A 6,054-nucleotide genomic window follows, 5' to 3' on the forward strand; every position below is an offset into this window, starting at 1 on the left:
TCAGAATTATTCACTCTCTGACTTCTCTGTAGCCTTCCAAGCAAACTTATATTCAGGCTTTCTCTCTTTCTGGCTGTTTAAAATGGTTGACAGGCAAAAAATTTTCCTGATGGAAAAATATTATGGTTTATTCAAACATTTTATGTTGCTGAATAAAAACCTGAATTTGTCTCTCTGCACATGTGTGTTATGTGTTCATGATGTCTTTATGAATTAGATTATTCATGGAAATTAGAACAGTACAACTGACTTCATTTTATGCCACATAAGATTTAGATATCAAAATAAGGCCTTTTTAAGGAAAATGAAGATACAGAGCATGAACAGTAGCGTGCAGATAAGCTTGACTAGGAGCAAGTCAAAACCGGACTCATTTGGAGGAATAAATTTGCTCTTCTGTGAATGTTTTGAAACTGTGCTCACTGAGTCCCACTCAAGGTTTAACATTTTTTAAGGATGAATGAGGGAGTTTTAAAGCTGCAGACTTTTAGGAAGGAAGCAACTTGTAGCACACATTCCTTGGTCTTCCAAACCCAGCATGTACACTACTGCTGTCTCTCAGTGTCTGAGATCTGAAGAGCCAGAGGAATACCTCAGAGGAGGTGAATTTTGATAGTGAAATACCATATCATAAATTACATTTGGTTTTAGAGAACCCATTTTCCTAAGCACAGAAAAAATTTAAAAAATTTTAAAAACCCCAACCCATAACTGTTTCTTTACTGGCAGCTTCAAGCTACTTTTATCTAGCAAGTGGTTTAAAATGAGATCTTTACAAGCCACGGGCTCAGTATGTTTCCAGTCTGCTTGTCACTTCTTATTGATTTCTCAAGCTTCTCAGTTTCGATGGCAAAAGCTGATGCTCCTTTCCCTCTCCCTCTTCCTCTCTCTCTTATTTCTCTTTCAAATGTCCTGGTTATGTCTACATGGATGGGTTAGTATTTATTTCCCCCAGCTGCCCAGACCTGGCAAGAAGCTGTTGGGAAACTTAATTCAATTCAGATCTCTGTGCTCAGCTCTCCTTTCAAGAAGACTCTGCAGATACAGGAGGGAGGTGTAGATCTGGATGTTCTGACTTGCTGGTAGGGGTGAGAAGGTTGAAGTCCAGAAGCATAGAGCACGCCTATGCTGTCTTTAGACAGCTGTATTTTCTAGATCAGCAGACCTGGATTAATAAAGAAGAAAAATACAGTACATCCAAACCCTCCCTAGACAATGTAAAGAAAGGCTTTTTTGGAGGCTAAAGAACTACTGCATTAGTTTCAAGTATAGACTTTGTTATGCTTTTGTCTTGGATGGAGGCCATTGTTGTTTCAATAACAGATTAAGTTTCTGACTGATATCTTTATGAAAAGGCAGCCAACAAACCCATCAGTTATACATTCTTGAGTGCCATCTACTGGCATCTTCTCTATTACAAGTACATATACACATTTGCATGTATGTGTATATAGTTATAGATGTACATATACAGGCACAGACACATATGTATATACATCCAGATATGTAAAAACCTGTTGGTGCATATATAGCTATAAATGTGTCTATAAGTCAGGCTTGTAACAACTGATTTGCCATATGCATTCACTCCTTTCAGAGCTCTCACCTCTTTGCTTCTCTGCTTAGGAATTAAAGTTAAAGCTAAGTAAAATTAGCAGAATTAATGAAGCTGGCTTTCCTATGAGACTGCATGCTGTATTCCAAACCAATTCCATGCCCACTCCCAAATGCACAGCTCTGAGCTCCCAGTCTCCCCAGCGTTGTCCTATCCTCTCCAACTTGGCTGAGTTATAATTATTCTTTTCTCTGAAGAAGCAATCATTTCTGTTCTTTCGAGTATGTCTCCAGAGTTGGAAAAACTTTTAGAACATGCACATCTTTGAATTACTTCTTCTTCTCAGTCCTTGCTGAAATTGATCACTGAGCACATAAAAGTTAACAGCCAGACCAGTACAAAGTACAGAGGCTGTAATCCCATCACTTGTTTTATTTTAATTGAATAAATTTTCATGTTATTAATTTTAGTTCATCGATTGGCCTAAAAATTATTAAATATGCATTGAAAGCACTCCTTCTTGATGGAGATTTAAGTTGTTTTTTTTTTTTTTGTGGGGCTTGGAAGTGAATATTCAGGAACTGAGAAACATATTGCTGCCATTGGCATTGATATGGAAAAGAATAGGTGAAAATGAGGACAGAATTTTGCTTACAGTACTTCAGATATCTCACTTTGTCTTTGAATGTGGCATTCTCAGCAGATAAGTGCACAGTATCAGATTCAAGCCTGTAAACAATTTCTTCACAGTCACTGCTGAAGAGGTGACTGTTTTCTGAAGCCTATATTCAGTATTAGTCTTGATCATTTATTTTTATCCCACAGAAAATTGCTCATCCTGTTTGTACTGGATAATAACAAATAAATAGGAAAAAAAATGCATTCTAGAGATCAAGTAGGATTGCAGTGGCTGTACATCTATGATCTCCAGGCAATGAAGTATACCAATAAACATTTACCAGAAGCAATGATTAATTACAAGCTATCAAGCCAATTAACAATCATTTGTGCCTTTTCAGATTGTTCCTGACTTCATACATTTCACCCTTCCAATAATAAAGAGAACACATTTCATTTAACCAGTTCTCATTTTCTCTCTAGAAGTAAATTTCAGTGCTGAGCCCAAGACAGAAAGAGTTACTAAATGTCTGCAGAGATACCATTCAGAAAGGTAAAATACTTCTTCTGGTTTATAACCATTGGTCAAAGGTAAAAGGAAAACCTTGCTATGGAATTACAAATCTATTGCAATGTACCAAGACCCCGACTTAAATATTTTCCTCCATATTACTTTTTTCAACAGAAAATTGCTTTCTATATGAAAAGAATTGGTTTAGTCTGGAATTTTCAGAAGAAAGAATAAATTTACCAATAAATTATGATCCTTCTGAAAAAATGTGCTTAACTTCAAGAATGTGAGTAGTACCAGAAAGGTTCTGCATAAAAATAAACACCAATTTTAAGCTAACACATAATAAGGAAGTGTAACAATGGAGAGAAAACAAATAGAGTACAAAGAGATCAATTTATATACATTTTTTCCTTTTCCCTGCTGGTTTTATTTCTATAATAAACTTTTACCTATTTGAATTAATTGAGTATATTTAATTTTGGCTACTTCTAATATCATACTTAGGAGTTTTATTTTCCTACAAGGTATCTTTTTTAACTTCTTAAATATGTTAAGTTCTACACATTGCCTTTTAATGTGCATTTAAATAAAAATAAAATAGAAACATAAACTTTATACAGTTTCCTGTTACTAATTTTCTTTCATTTCTCCCCTATAGTTCAGTTGCTCTTGCCCTATGTAAATAGGCACAAATTATGAGCAAGCTGTTAGGAAACAGAGATACCACCAGTTCTCTGTAAAGATGCATTTGTCTTACATATATACCCACTCTGCTTATCCTCCAAAATGGCTAGTATTAATCATACTAGAGGTCAATGGAAACACAGCTATCGATTTTGATGAGCTTTGGACTGAGATCAAAAGAAACTGGAACTTCTGATAGGTCATTTCCTATGGGGGGGGAGGGGATAAGATTTTCACCCATTGCTGAATATTAAATGAAGAACAAGTGTTTTAACCTTATATTGTCCCTTAAAAAAATCAGAATTCTTGTTGAAAGAAGGTTTGGGAACATAATACATGAAAAATCTCATAGTAAAAAAAACAGTTCCATGGATTATAATTTTGAAAAAATGGAAGCTGAAAAATTGCTCACTAGGTAGCTCAATCCCTATTCATTTATCCCACAGTATTTTATAACAATTTGCCTTTACTCTAAAGTTGACTAAAGACAGCAGAAATTATTTCTGCTTGTTATAATGGCAACTATACCAACATCTCTAGTTAAATGAATCATGTTTTTCATTATAGTCTTTCATGGGTTTCTGAAAGTTTCAGCTTTCAGACTGAAATTGTGTTGGTTTGTTCTCTCTGAATACGATATTTATTGATACTGATAATTATCCTTATTACTGCTTATTATTTTCTGTATGAAGTTGGTTTATTCAAGATGTTAGGCCATTTTTGAAACATAACCAAGAGATGGGAGAAGAAAAATATGCTTTATTTAATACAAAAAGTCCTATTTTTAAGATTTTTTTTCAACTTTAAACAATGACATTAAAATTCTAAACTTTCACTGCAAGCATCTTTGAATATTTCCAGGAAAATTGGGGTGAAAACCAAGAACCAAATAATATCAAGTTGTGAGAAAAATATATGATCCTGTAATTAAATAGTGTTATAATGAACACAGGCAGAGACAAAGTTAAAGTTGTACATTCCACAGAACAGCCTGAATACTTGGCACAGCTATTTAGGGAACAACACTATGCAAAAGGAATAAATTATAGAACTGATCCAAGGAATGAAATAAGGGGTATGTGTGGCAATTTTAGCAATAACTGTCCAAGCTATTAGTAGAATAGCTACTGTATTATCCAACTAATGATAAGACAACAGAAAGGATGTACCATGTAATACTTGACACTGCAACCTTATTTGTCTTTTTACATAGTTTTATAAAACGGGATAAAAATTCAGAGAATAGTTTATATTTCTGTGCATCTTTAAAACCATCTCTGTAGCATGATCTCAATATATACTTTTTAAAATATTTTTTTTAACTGCTCTTCTTTTTTTTTTCCTTTGTTTTTTTTAATTTTTTCCTCTGATTTAATTTGTACATTGTGTTTGAAGTTTAGTCTCTGCCTTTAATTACCTTTGATGGGCTGGTAAGACTCTTTCCACTGAACAGCTCATAGATTTAGGCTTATATCTCATAAATGAGAAATCCTCTGCTTGAAGCACCATTTTAAACTGAAAGGACACGTCACATTGACATACACTCAATAATAACATTTCACAGCTTTTAACTAAGCTGGTAAGTGTGTGCTTTTATTTTTTTCCTTTTTTCTTCTTTCCCCTCTCAGATAAAGATGACCACTCCTGTTCATGTACTGTTTCTGCCAATACTCTGATGTTTTTATTTAGGGAATTATAAAGAATTGCTCGGAGTCTTCTGCAGTTTCAAAAAACTAGGCATTGAAGGGGAGGAAGATAAAACTTATTCAGAAGACAGATGACAGCTTTTCATCTGGGGATCATACAGAAGGGTGCTTCCTTCCATAAAAATAGTTCCTGCGATGTTTTTTGTGCTTCACATTGCACAAAGGCCAATCATTCTTAAAAGAAAAAGTACCCTTAAAACTGTGAAGTCAGCTGAATCCTACAATCTTCATTCAGCCAAGCTGGTATTTTTTTTAGTTATTACTATTTTACAGGGTAAAGCATGTGGAGTTGGCTCCAAAAAAGAAACAGATTGTTCTCACAGCCGCCCCTCCCGTCCTTCAAGAAACAATAGCAGCCTGAGTCAAATCAGCTCACACAAATTTTGTTTCATAAAGAGACAATTGGAACTGCATTTGTCGACAGTCTTTTTTGTAACAGAATGCTGCTAAAGAGGGGGAAAAAAACCAACAGAAAAAAGGAACACTGTCATCATCATTAAATAAACTGTCATCCTATTTAACTGAATGGAGTTATTTAAATGTCACCATAATGAAGTGTTTGTAGTTTATTTTTTAATTTTAATCTGTTAATTAACGATTAATGCGTGCCTTTAAGACATAGCCCACTGCAGGAGGTACTGGTGAGGCATTTTGCCTCAGCAGGAGTGCTAGGCAGTAGTTAACACAGAAAAAGCAACTGAGACAGATCCCCAGCCGGTTAGGATTTAACTTTGTATTTTCTGGAATACAAAAGAAAGTATACTTTCATATGGAAATAGGTCACACAAGTATCTTTCAGCAGGTGGGGACAGGGTAGGATTGGAACATGCAAGGGAAATGGTCAGTTGTATTTCCCAGAGATGGAAAAAAAGTGGTAATCCTGGAGTTCCATTAGCAATGTGAGCAAGTTGGAATGAACCATTTAGCTGACCTGTTCCTACCTATTATACCAAGTACTGAAGGTTCAGTGATCATGT

Source organism: Calypte anna, chromosome 3 (assembly GCF_003957555.1).
Source record: "Calypte anna isolate BGI_N300 chromosome 3, bCalAnn1_v1.p, whole genome shotgun sequence".
Taxonomy (NCBI): domain Eukaryota; kingdom Metazoa; phylum Chordata; class Aves; order Apodiformes; family Trochilidae; genus Calypte; species Calypte anna.